Source organism: Leopardus geoffroyi, chromosome E3 (genome assembly GCF_018350155.1).
Source record: "Leopardus geoffroyi isolate Oge1 chromosome E3, O.geoffroyi_Oge1_pat1.0, whole genome shotgun sequence".
Taxonomy (NCBI): domain Eukaryota; kingdom Metazoa; phylum Chordata; class Mammalia; order Carnivora; family Felidae; genus Leopardus; species Leopardus geoffroyi.
Window position 1 is genome coordinate 7071080 of NC_059340.1, and position 12970 is coordinate 7084049.

General features: G+C 45.0%; 1 protein-coding gene across 9 annotated transcripts in view; it reads left to right on the forward strand.

Moving 5' to 3' along the window:
• Positions 1–12970, forward strand: part of ZNF3 (zinc finger protein 3) — a 66770-nt gene that overhangs the window by 22821 nt on the left and 30979 nt on the right. For 7 of the 9 annotated variants that reach the window (XM_045460917.1, XM_045460915.1, XM_045460919.1 and 4 more), the window contains exon 1: positions 9625–9759. The exons of 1 other annotated variant lie outside the window; for it this stretch is intronic. The gene's annotated coding sequence lies outside the window, so the exon portion shown is untranslated. Of the gene's footprint in view, positions 1–9624; positions 9760–9795; positions 10542–12970 lie in introns of those variants that run through there. One more of the 9 variants, XM_045460920.1, reaches the window with a different exon arrangement.

A 12970-nucleotide genomic window follows, 5' to 3' on the forward strand; every position in this document is an offset into this window, starting at 1 on the left:
ACGTGCTGTAAGTAACTTCACAGGAGCACGTTCCAGGCGGCCTTTCGAAGGCAACCAATGAAAACCTGTGGTGTGAAGTAGCTCTTCCTGATACCCAAAACACGATTTTCTCAGAAGACGGAACCATTAAAACAACCTTTGACCAATTTATGACACTCCAAAAAAAACTGAACATGCTAACGGTTGGTGCAGCAGGTGATCTGTTCAGATCTTCACACTGTGACTTCTCCCCTGATAACCTGGTTCTGTTATTGTGCAATGTAGTGAAACAGACTCCATTTGATTTTTTTTTCTTACTTTGTCTCATTTAAATGCTTCATACACCCTATTTAGAAACCAGAATCGAGGCGTGAAACATTCTATCTGCTTCCGTTTCAGGGTTCTTAAGGACTACTAACTCCTGCCCTGCCTGCTCTAGTGGAACATGCAAACTCTTTTTAAAGTAAATAAAAGAAGTAAAAGGTGGCACATGTGAAAAAAAAAAAGTTTTTTATGCATTGATCTTCACAATAAAATCCCCATTCAGGGGAACTTTGCCCTGTCCAAGGGTCTTAGCACCCCGCTCCCCCCACTGCCCAGAGAGCAGAACCTGAGCTGAGGGCTTGTGTGCAGATGATTTATTTGGGGAAGTGATTCCAAAGAACTGAAGTGAGGGAAGGGGTAGGCCGAAATGGGAAGAAATCCAGTCCGTTATTGAACTTGGTCACTGCCGTGGAGGATGGACCCTATGGCAAATTCCGGCCCTGAGCTAATAAAATCGGCCTTGGGTAAGCAGAGGACGGGAACCTTACGGCAACCCTCCCCCCCCCCCCCCGCCCCAGGGCAAACTGGAGCTCCAAGAGCCAAGGGTCAGGGTTTCTTCCGGAAGCTTCTCAACTTTTTACTCTGCAATCCAGTTCGAACCCTGGTGGCTGCCTTGCCTTCCTCTCTTCACAGCTGCAGGAGGGAAAGGTGGGTGAGGCCACCTTCCTTCCACCCTTACCTTGGTGGACAACCCTATTCGCTGCCAGAGTCTTGGGTTCCCAGTGCAGGTGTCTTCTGCTCTCCAGTCCCCTGTGCTAGTCACAGCTTCACTTCACCCTTTCTCAGCAGATGTCCCTCAGTATTCTTTCCCAAGGGCCCAAGTCCACCAGGACGTGCCTCACTGCCTGGTCCTTCCTGCTCCCTGGAGCCCCTGGCCTTGCTCTCTGGTGCTTCCATGCCCCTCACCCGTCAACACCTGTTCTATGTTTAAATAAACACACCTATAGTTATAAGGAGCAAAAGCGAATTCTGAAAATCTTTGGACTTTGTCCTTTCCTTTTGGGCTACCAAATTCCTCCCTCAAGTGGACCATGACCACTCTTCTCATCTCTTAGGTGCTGATCTCCCTCCTGTATCTCAGCTCTTTCCCAACCGTTTAAATGGAAGATCGCAGGTGTTCTTGACAGAGCATTTTTCCTCGCCTTCATTCTCCCTTATCCAGAGCATTTGGCCATTTCCTTGAAACTCCGTCAGTGGCTTGTATTATGCTATCCTTTGGCGGCTCTCTCTTCACTCATGAATAATAAACATCAATTTTTTCTAATCCACACATCAATTTTCCAAAAAAAACCAGTTGACTCAAAAGTGCAGAAACAGGCCTAGAAAATGAAGTGACTTACCCAGTAAATGGGAGAGCAGGATTTTATTTCTAAATTTTTATTTTGAGAGCCAGCATGAGCAGGGAAGGGAGAGAGAGAATCCCAAGCAAGCTCTGCACTGTCAATGCAGAGCCCGACTTGGGGCTCAATCTCATGAACAGCAAGATCATGACCTGGGCTGCAATCAAGAGCCCTAAGTTTAACTGACTGAGCCACCCAGGTGCCCCCACTTTATTATTTTTTTTAATTTATTTACTTCCTTTTTTTTTTAATTTTTATTTATTTTGGAGAGAGAGACAGCGTGTGAGCAGGGGAGGAGCAGAGAGAGAGGGAAATAGAATTCAAAGCAGGCTTTGAGCTGTCAGCACAGAACCTGGTGCAGGGCTCGAACTCACGAACTGTGAGATCATGACCTGAGTTGAAGTTGGACACTCAAGTGACTGAGCCACCCAGGCGCCCCTATTTACTTCCTTATTTTTAAGTAACCTCTCTACCCAACATGGGGCTTGCACTCAACTCCGAGTCGCATGCTCTTCTGATTGAGCCAGCCAGGTGTCCCCAGAACTAGATTTTAAAACCAGGTGTGTGACTCTAGCAACCGTTCTGTTATGAGCTCAATTCTACCTCCTTCATAAATCACTTACATGATCCCACAACTATGTTTATGGAACAGCCTCGCACAATGGTTAAACGTACACAGGCCTTGGAGGGAGCCAGTTTGCCTAGGATCAAACCCTTCATCCACCATTTACTTGCTGTGTCTTAGTTACCTCATGTGCAAAATGGCCAGAGAGTTCCTATAAGCATTAAACGAGCCATTACATGTAAGTCATGTGCAACAGTGCCTGACATAAGTGTTCCAAAAATAGGTCACCTGTTATTTCCTCCATGGGCCTCTCGATCTCTCCTGAATATTTATTTAGCCCTCACAAAAGTCACTTTTTTTTAAGTGAAACATCCTGGCATGTCCTCCATTCCATGAGTCCCTAAAACACATAACCCTGAAATCAGCTCCTTATGAAACTGGGGACCCTGGCTCTGGTCCCATTTCAGTCCCAAATGTTATGTGCAAAAATTTCACAAGGCCTCTGTGATTAAAGTTGCCTCACTCCTTCAGCTGATGCAAGTCCCTTTGCAATCTCAAATCCTCCAATGAACCAGAATTTTCCCTGGAGGAGTGAAAATTGCTGCCCAGGCTTAAAGGAGCCCTTCCTTGCTTGTCCCAAACTACCCATGTCCCTTTGCCAGTGGACTTACTGCCTCCAAGTCTTCAGCGTGGCCTCTACTCCGGATGCTTGAACACCGAGGTGGTAGTCTGACTCTACCCTACCTGGGTTAAGTTTGTCGCGTGCCCTACATTTAGTTCTGGATTGCACATTTTAAAAGAGAAACAGTCCAAGTGCTGGATAATAAAAGCAACAACACCTTGTGTGTAAAATAAAGGGTTTTTTTTTTTTTCTTGGTGAAGAGAAAACTCACGGGGAACTTGGTCTCTTTCCTCAAATACCTAAAGGCCTGTCATGATAAAAGAGGGATTTAATTTGTTCTGCGTGACTCCCAACACATAGAACCCAAAAGCCTTTGCGACAAACACTGACAGGCCATGTGCTAGGAATAAGAAAAGGAAAGAGCGACAGCAGTGAGTAAGGCAGATGAGTGAAGGGGCTCTGCCTGGCTGCTACCAGGACAAATGAGAAAAAGGCACCCCTTCCTCAAGACACTTAGTTGACTGCCTTCTGCTGGCAAGTTGTGATAACCACACAACCTACTGATAACTCCCGGATAATAAGATGAATGGTGGCCCCTGGGGTGGTGAGGGGTACAAGTTGCATAACTGGAGTAGCCCTTGTGGAAGCCACTGGGAGAAGAAAGAACCTTGTTGCAGGGCCAGCCAGAGCTGTAAGAATTCAGGCACTCAGGTATGGCTGGGGGACTCTCAGAGGCAGGGGGCAGGCAGAAAGGGATTTTGCATTGGGGAAGGCTGGGCCAGATGCCCTTTGTGATCTCCTTCTATTCTGACATGATGCACATTTTTTTCTGGGTTCTTCCAGAAACTAGGGGAACAACTTGCAACCTGCTCTTGTAAAAGTCTTGGCAGGAAACTTCACCTTCTCTTATTAGGGAGAAGGCAGGCAGCTCCTTCCAGAGAGGGCAGAATTGAAAAAAGTGCCTGTGATGGGTAGAGCCACATCTGTCCCTGGGGAAGGGGGCATGGAGGCTAACATTAAACCAGAGAGGGGATCAGAAATAATATTGTAGCCAAGAACGCTTAGTGATAGAGAGCAAACTATAGGTTGATGGAGGAGGTGGGTGGGAGATGGGCTGGATGGGTGATGGGTACTAAGGAGTCCACTTGTTAGGATGATCACTGGGTGTTGTATGTAAGTGAATTCAGAATCACTGAATTCTACTCCTGGCACCAATATAGCACTGTCTGTTAACTAACTAAAATTTTAAAAATAAATAAAATGATCAGGTTAAAAAAAATAATACTGTTACCAAATAAACATTTTACTTTTTTAAATATTTTCTTAAAGTTTATTTATTTTTTTGAGAGAGAACAAGAGCTCCAATGAGCGTCAGGGAGAGGCAGACAGAGGAGAGAGAGAATCCCAAGCAGGCTCTGTGCTGTCACCACAAAACCCAGCACAGGACTTGATCTCATGAACTATGAGATCTTGACCTGAGCCGAATCAAGAGTCAGATGCTAAACCTACTGAGCCACCCAGGCACCGCCCAAATAAACATTTTAAATGATTAAAAAAATATATTGTAGCCAAAAGTGATGAAGACTAGAAGTCTCACTGTTGGTATAGTCAGTTACAAAGCCAGTGCACTTTTGTGTAATCCAAACACTTGAAGTTGTCAGAGAAGGTGGGGCACCTGGCTGGCTCAGTCAGTAGAGTGTAGGACTCTTGATCTCAGGGTTGTGAGTTTGAGCCCCACACTGGGTGTAGAGACTACTTAAAGTTGTCAGAGAAGGTACTATTGTGCCCATTTTCCTGATAATCAGATTGCAGATCTAAATCTCCCAAGGCTCATTGGCAACGGGGCTCCAGCTTCAAGCTGTGAGGTTGTCTAACTACATCACTCTGCTTTTATTCTCTTTTCCTTTCATTTTATTTTTTTCTTTCTTTTTTAAAATATACATATTTAAAGTTATCTCTACACCCAATGTGGAGCTCAAACTCAGGACCCCAAGATCAAGTCACAAGCTGTACTGACTGAGCCACCCAGGCGCCCATCCTTTCATTTTCTTTAGCTGAATGAATGTTTTTGCAGCTCCCCAACATGCTGTACGTGTGGACCCCTTCCAGGAAGAAAAAAAAGGAAGTTTTCATAGTTGGAATGGGACAGAAGTTCGCCGAGCCCTGTTTTAGGAGAAATCAAGATTTGATCACCCTCTACTGGCTAAGCATAGTGATGGCAGCAAAAAGAAGCCGTGGTGAGAATGAGCAAGGAAGATCCAGAGAGTCACCATTTTAGGGACAAACTTGACCACCATGCTGCTGGTAGGGAAGGGAGGAAGCTAGAGCCTACAGTAACCAGTGGTAGCTTTTCCCCTTCTGGATTTCTGCTACAAGGAGAGGGAATGCTTTTTCTTTTTCAGGCCAAATAATCTTTCAAGCAAAAAAGAACTGGATAATGTAGAGAAAATGGGAGAATATGGAGGTCATTTAGGAACCATGGACCTTCAGAGGGCCCTCGGTCAGTTCAGACATTTTACATTCCAAGATTCAGAAGCAACTTTCAGATCATGGAACTGTTGTAAGTGATCGCTGGGACATGATAGATTTTAAATATTTTGAAGGGCTGGCAAGAGGAACAACTACATTTTGTGAGATAAAAGGACCAATCAAAACCAGGGTTGAAATTGTAGGAAAACAGATCTTTGCTTTAATGTAAAGAAATTTCAGCAATTAGAATGTCCCAAAAGGAGGGAACTGTTCTCTAAATGAGTAAGCTCCCTGCCATGTAAATGGTTAGAAGCAGAGGGCTGTTCACAGAAAGAGTGTTTGCACGTTAACAAGAGGCTAGTCTGTGGTTGCCTACGATGCCTTATTCAGGCACCATTTATTGGTCTCATCTCTATTTTCATTGACCACATCTGCAATTATTTGCTTACATATCTGCCAAGAACTGTATTTTTCATTTTTTCCTTGTGCTTTAATACAATGGCTGACACATTCTTGGTATTTGTCAAATGAATTCACTGGAAAAGTATGAGGTTCTTGGAAATCAAAACTGTTCTGAAGAGGAAATGCAGGTGACACACCACAGTGAGCCACCAGTCAAGTTGGCTAACTTTTCCTTTGCTCTCTTGTGGTTGTGCTATAGTTATTTTAATTGAAGAAAATAATGACTCACCCTAAGTTAATTTGCTTTAATAAAGTATGATTTGCATGGATAGCCTGTTGATCTTCCTAATGCTTTTTAAAAAAAATTTTTTTTTAAGTTTATTTAGTTTGAGAGAGATAGAGTACGTGTGTGTCAGAGAGGGACATAAAGAAGGAAAGAGAGAGAATCCCAAGCAGGCTTAAGTCAGTCCAAAGCCCAACTCGGGCTTACTCTCATGAACCATGAGATCATGACCTGAGCCGAGATCAAGAGTCAGACACTTAACCAGGCAGCTCTATCATCCTAATGCTGTTTTTAAAAACCTGTTGAGATAGGGGCACCTGGGTGGCTCAGTTGGTTGAGCATCCGACTTCTGCTTGGGTCATGATCTCATCGTTCATGAGTTCGAGCCCTGCATTGGGCTCACCGCTGTCAGCACAGAGCCTGCTTTGGATCCTCTGTCCCCCTCTCTCTCTGCCACTCCCCCACTCACCCTCTCTCTCAAAAAGGAGAGAGAGAGTGGGGCGCCTGGGTGGCTCAGTCGGTTGAGCGTCCGACTTCAGCTCAGGTCACGATCTCACGGTCCGTGAGTTCGAGCCCCGCATCGGGCTCTGGGCTGATGGCCCAGAGCCTGGAGCCTGCTTCCGATTCTGTGTCTCCCTCTCTGCTCCTCCCCCGTTCATGCTCTGTCTCTCTCTGTCTCAAAAATAAATAAACGTTAAAAAAAATTTTTTTTTAAAAAAGGAGAGATTAATAATAAACATTAAAAAAAAACTTTTGAGATATAGTAAGGACACAGGATTGAATTAGAGAATCTGTATTCTACTCTCAGCTCCACTACCAACTAGCTCACTAGTGTGGCTTGGATATGATTTCTCCAGGCATTGGTGTTTTGTTTTATTATTTATTTATTTATTTATTTTTAACGTTTATAGAGGGAGATAAAGAATCCAAAGCAGGCTCCAGGGGCTCAAAGTCATAAACTGTGAGATCATGACCTGAGCCAAAGTCAGACACTTAGTAGCTGACTGAGCCACCCAGGTGCCCCAGCATTAGTTTCTTCATCTGAAAACAAGAGCATAACCAGATTATCCTTAAGGTCTATTTTGGCATTAATATTTTCCAACTCTGGGCCCCTTTGCTTTAGACAGAGCAACAGGCTTGGAATTGGAAGGATTTCCTTCAGGCCCCAACATCACAGCTCACTGGTTGCATGGCTAGGCAAAGATCCTTTTGACTAAGAGACTGGATTGAGCACGACCAAGACATCAACATGCATGTGGCTCATGGAATTGTGCAGGTTTCCTGGTTTTCCTCTAGTGATTCTGTTCCCTTCAACCATCTCTTATTCCTCCAGTCTAATTCAGAGGCAGTAGAGTATTTAAAAGCACAGGCTTTGGAGAAAAGAGCCAAGTGTGAATCTTGACTTTCCAGCAGATCACTTGTATGACACTGGTCAAGGTACTTACTTTTCTGAGCCCCAGTTTCCTGATCTGTAAAACAGAGATTTCAATATTTCACAGGGATAAGTATTCTCAGGTCTATAATATTTCATAGGATTGATATAATCAAGATAAATGTGTATAGTAGATTGTTCCCCAAAATAGTCACATTATCTCCCATCCCACATACTCTTTCACAATGAAATAGAGAAATTTCTTTCACCAAGGAATAAAGTCTGTCTTCTTCCCCTTGAATCTGGCCCAGTGGCCTGTTTAATTTTTTTAAATGACTTATTTATTTTTGAGAGAGAGAGAGAAAAAACAGAGGAGGGGCAGAGAGAGAGGGAGACACAAAATCTGAAGCAGGCTCCAAGCTCTGAGCTGTCATCACAGAGACTGATGTGGGGCTTGAACTCACAAACTGCAAGATTATGGCCTGAGCCAAAGTCAGACACAACCGACTGAGCCACCCAGGTGCCCCTGCACACAGTGGCCTGTTTAAACAATCTAATATGGTAGAAATGATGCTGTGTAACTTCCAAGGCTGGGCTCTAAACACCTGCAAGTTCCACCCTGACTTCTTAAAATGCTCCTCTTGGGGAAGCCAGCAGTCATGTCATGAGGAAGCCCCAGCAGACATGCGGAGACACTGACATGGAGAGCACGGAACCCCCAGGCCAACATCCCAGCTGAGCTTCCAGTCTGTGGGCCAGCCCCAACCACCAGCCATCCCAGTCCCTTAGGACACCACAGGAAGCAGAAGAACCCAGCCAATTCACAGATTTGTGAGATCAAATGAGAAATGATAACTGTTGTGTTAAGTCACTAAGTTTTGAAGTAGTTTTTAATGCAGCAATAAAGAAGTGAAACCAAGTGCTTAACAGTACCTTGCCCATACACCATAAGGTGTATGGAGGGGATGGTAATGGTAAATGTTGTGAAAGGGTTTGACATTAAGGGAAAAACTAACAGGAGTATGGAGCAAGCTGTATGAAGATATTAAAGGTGTTCTCCACATTCCTAGGGGCTCCCCCACCTCTTCAAAACAGCACAAGATGATACAGGAAGTGGCCATCCTTACATTGAACTTTTCTATCATTTCCATTCATTGATCTTAGTTCTGAATTCCGGGGTCCCCTAAGACAAATTTCTTTTGGAAATGACAACTCTTTTTATTTGAAAACTACGACTACTTTGTCCCTCATTCTCCCCTCCTCTTCTCCTACCTAAAGTAAGGAAGGAAAAATTCTTCAGATTCTCTCTGGTCAAATTAGGTATGGTGTTCAGACCTCACGCCCTCCGATTTGTTCATTTCTGGATGACCATTGGCTTTTGGTGCCTGTAACAGGTGGTGTCGAGAATCCACCCATCTTAGATGTCTGACCAATGCATGTGGGAAGGAATGAATGAAACAAGACTGACCATGGGATAACTGTTGACACTGGCCAGTTGGTACATGAAGGCCCACTGTCATCCTCTCTACTTTTGTCTTTGAAAATTAAATTTTTTTAATGACCCTAGAAAAATAGGGGGAAACGCTGTCATGTTTCTGTGAAGTTATGGTGCATTTAATCAGGGATTTCGTGTTCAGAGATGTTGCTGTCCTTCAGTATGTGTACCTTTTGAGGAATCAGGCAAAAGCAAAATCAATGGGGGCTGGGAAGGGGGTGCCGAAAGAAACATTGAGAATCAAGCCTGAAATCTGCAGGAGCAGCGGGAGAAAAAGGTAGGCAGAAACTTCTTTAACCAGTCCTGCAGCATCAGGAGCACTTAGAGGGCAACCTCCGAGATTTCTGCCCAGGAAACTCAGAATCCGCAAAAGCCCCAAAGGCACGGCGATTTAGATTGATGCCACCGTGACCCAGGTCCGAGATTGATCACTGAATCTCTGACTTCGTGGGCCAAGCGTGCGGCTCCGTGTCCATAAACGTGGGCCGCGTTCTCACGAGACGACGGGCTCAGGTCTCGGGCGAACGGGTTCTGAAGTCCACGAAGGGACCGAGGTCGCTGCGCCGAACCCGCGCCTCTCCCTGGACCGGGACTACGGAGATTGGGTGCGAGAACCCGCGAAGCCTTCACCTGGCAGGCACTTCCTTGGTTTAAAAGGTGGGGGGGAGTGGCGGCTGGGGAACGAGGTTCCTGCTAGTTCACGTAGTGGAGCGACCTCGCCCGTCCCCAAGACGCCAAAACCCCCGACTAACCAAGACACCGAGAGGCAGAGACGACCTCCCCCAGTCCTAGAGGGACCGCTACGGCCCCGGACAACTCCCGCGGGGGGGCGGGGTTCTGACGAACTTCCGGCTGCGCCGGCCGCGGGGTGCGTCGAGGCACCAGCGCTTCGAGCGGCCTCAAATTCGGTGAGTCTTTGGATTCCTGGTTCGCGTAGCTGCGGGAGAGGGAACCTTGGGTGAAAGGGTTCGGAGAGGGAAGAGGGGTTGAGCAGCTGTGGCCTCTGGAGAACCCCCCAGACCTGTCCTGGGAGGGCTGTGGGGAGGAGCTTCGTGCTCCTACCCAGCTAAGCTGGTGGAGGCTCGTCCTCGCCTTTTCCTGCCCTCCCCGGCGGTTTCTCAGATAAACTGCTTCTTTCGCGTTCCAGAGCAGATTTTCTGTGCTCTCCCTGAGACGGGCCCTTAGTTCGTCGGACCCGGGCTGCCTTCTCTTTTTTCCTTGCTCTTAACAGGAAGTCCGAACTCGGGGCTAATTGATGAGAACATGTCTGAGGGGTTTGGGGACCTGCGGTGGGAAACCGAGCCTCATTAGAAGTCCCGGATAGCTATTGATCCAAGAGAGGGAATAGTTCCGTTGGGCTTTGTTCAGATTAGAAAGCACATACACAATAAGGGTCTGCTCGAGTTTGGAAACACATTTCTAGGTTACCATTTATAAATAGTTTCTCGAGAGGAAGGCGATCTAATGGGTGAGGTCCTTGGAAACCTATGTTATATAAAGGAAGAGTTGAAAGAACTGTGAAGGAAAGAGTCAAGAGGCAAAGCAATTGTTTTCAGGGATTGGGGAGCTGCTATGCAGAAAGTTAAGTACTGTACAGTAGAATTCCATGCCTCAAGAATTAACCATATTTGCCTGCCTGCGAGTTTTCAGGTACGCAATGTGTGTGTCAAAAGCATTCTAGCAATAGTTGGTAAGTACCATCAAATTGTTATCATCTATTTTAATTTGGTTTATTTATGCCTCATCTTGTTCCGGAATGGGTTTGGGGCACTTCTATAAGAGAGTATAAGTTTTGGGAAATTGGCATAAAAGAGGGGGAAAAAAACCACCTGGGAACAAGAACAGTTCCCTTCTGGTTATAGTAGACCATAAACTTTTGCTTGATGAGCCTCTTGTGCTACACATTCTAGATAGTCTAAAGAAAGTAGTTCACTGTGGTTGAAGACAATCTGAATTAGTAATGAAACCTCCTCTTTTCTACCCACTTGCTTTTTTTATTTTATAAATACTGTATTAAGAAAAACTCAGAAGCCAGGGCACCTGGCTGGCTCAGCCACTGTAGCACAGGACTCTTGATCTCAGGGTTGTGAGTTCAATCCCCACTTTGGGCATAGAGCTTATGATACATAGATAGATAGATAGATAGATAGATAGATACGCAGGCATAGAGTTTATAATAAATAAATTAATTAATTAATTAAAAAGAAAAATTCAGAAGCCATGACCTGGAGGGCATCCCGAGATGAAACTTTAGGCAAACTCAGCCTGACCAAATGTGAAATAACTGGCTTGCTCAAGGGAAAAAAAAAAATTACAACAGAGCATTACCAGGTTTTTAAAAAGTCTTTGCCAGTCCAGTAGATGGAAGCATTTCATTGCAGCTTTAATTTCCATTTATTCTTTTCATGGATTTATTACTAAGCTGAGATTTGAAAGACAAAAAAAAGTTTGTCTGAGAATTGGGCATTATCGGTGCATTGGGAATGAGCAGGGAAGCAATGAGACAGAATGAAGAGGCAGAGGCCAGGTTGTGACTTTTGTCTGCCATACAGAGAAGTTAATAAAATGGTTGTTAAGAGCAGGGTCATATGTGCAGATCTGTATTCTAAACCTCTGCTGGTACTAGACTTTTAATGTGTGAAACTTGATTTTTAGAGGAGGCATCGTCAGGGGTCAAGGGCAGGCTGCCGCAAGATGGGGCACTTTAACTTTAGCACAAACATTATTTTGAGTTAAAAGCAATTGAAACCCAGCAGATTCAGGAAAGGCTCTTTACCTTCCCCCTCAAGTGCCTGCCTACACCAGGAAGAGAGCTATTAATGAGATTGCTTTTTACCTAAGAAACCTGCATAATAGGGCACCGTTTGTTTTCCTAACATCTCCTCTCACCTCTCTTTTGGTCTTCCTCATCTTTGTATCCTCAGACCCCTTTCCTTAGCTCAGGTTGTTATTTAAGGCTCCATGTTGCCTCACTGCCTTTGGGATTTCATATCTATGTGGATTCCCTGTACACACAAAACTAAATTTGATGGGGGCACCTGGGTGGCTCAGTCAGTTAAGCGGCCAACTTCGGCTCAGGTCACGATCTCACGGTCCGTGAGTTCGAGCCCCGCGTCGGGCTCTGTGCCGCCAGCTCAGAGCCTAGAGCCTGTTTTCGATTCTGTGTCTTCCTCTCTCTGACCCTCCCCCGTTCATGCTCTGTCTCTCTCTCTCTGTCTCAAAAATAAATAAATGTTAAAAACAAAAACAAAAAAAACCACTGAATTTGATGTTCTCCTGTTAAAAAAAATTTTTTTAAGGTAAGCTCTACACCCATCATGGGGCTCAAACTCACATCCCCGAGACCCTCTTCCTACTGAGCCAGCCAAGTGCCCCTCGATTTTTCTTTAAACAAACACACACACACACCTCTGCTGGTAGCCTTTGAGCCTGTGGAATTGGAGTTGCCAAACTGGAAAATGGCCTGTGCAATTTCAAAGGAGGAAAAGACTGTTGTAACATCAACTAGTCAAAAGTGTTTGATGTGGGGAATAAGTTTAAGAATTCTCTATGCTTGCACCAATGGGTTAGCAAGGCTTAGGGTGGAAAGCCACTAGAGGGGGAAAGTGCCCAAAGCCAGTCATTAAGTAAGACAAAGCATAGAGGCAAAAAGCCCTGGGTGAAAGAGTCTAAAGTTAGCTGGGCTGAAGAGTGCCTTGTTAACCCTGAGGTTGCAAGCTCAAGCAATCTTAAACTTTGGAGATAACAGCTAATTGGCTAAATCACCTACAGAAAAACATTTTCCATCTGCCGCCAGTATATCATTGTGTTCTGATCTCAACTTCAAAACGCAGCTTGCCCCCCAAACCCTTTGCTTCTTACACAAGTTAATGGTCACTATCTGATCATTTCCTTCCGCACATTTACCACATATGTAAAATCTTGAGAGCTCAATAAATACAGAGGTGAAACCCCTGTTCTGGGCTCTTGTCTCCTCCCTGACATTAGCCTCTCGTATTCATTTCTGTGTCTGCTCTCTTGCAGGACAAGAGAGAGCTCCAGACTCAAAAGTCTGTGACAGTTTGATAAAAGTAAAAGTAAGCTTTGTGATATGTGTAAAATAGATCTGCTAGAAACTTT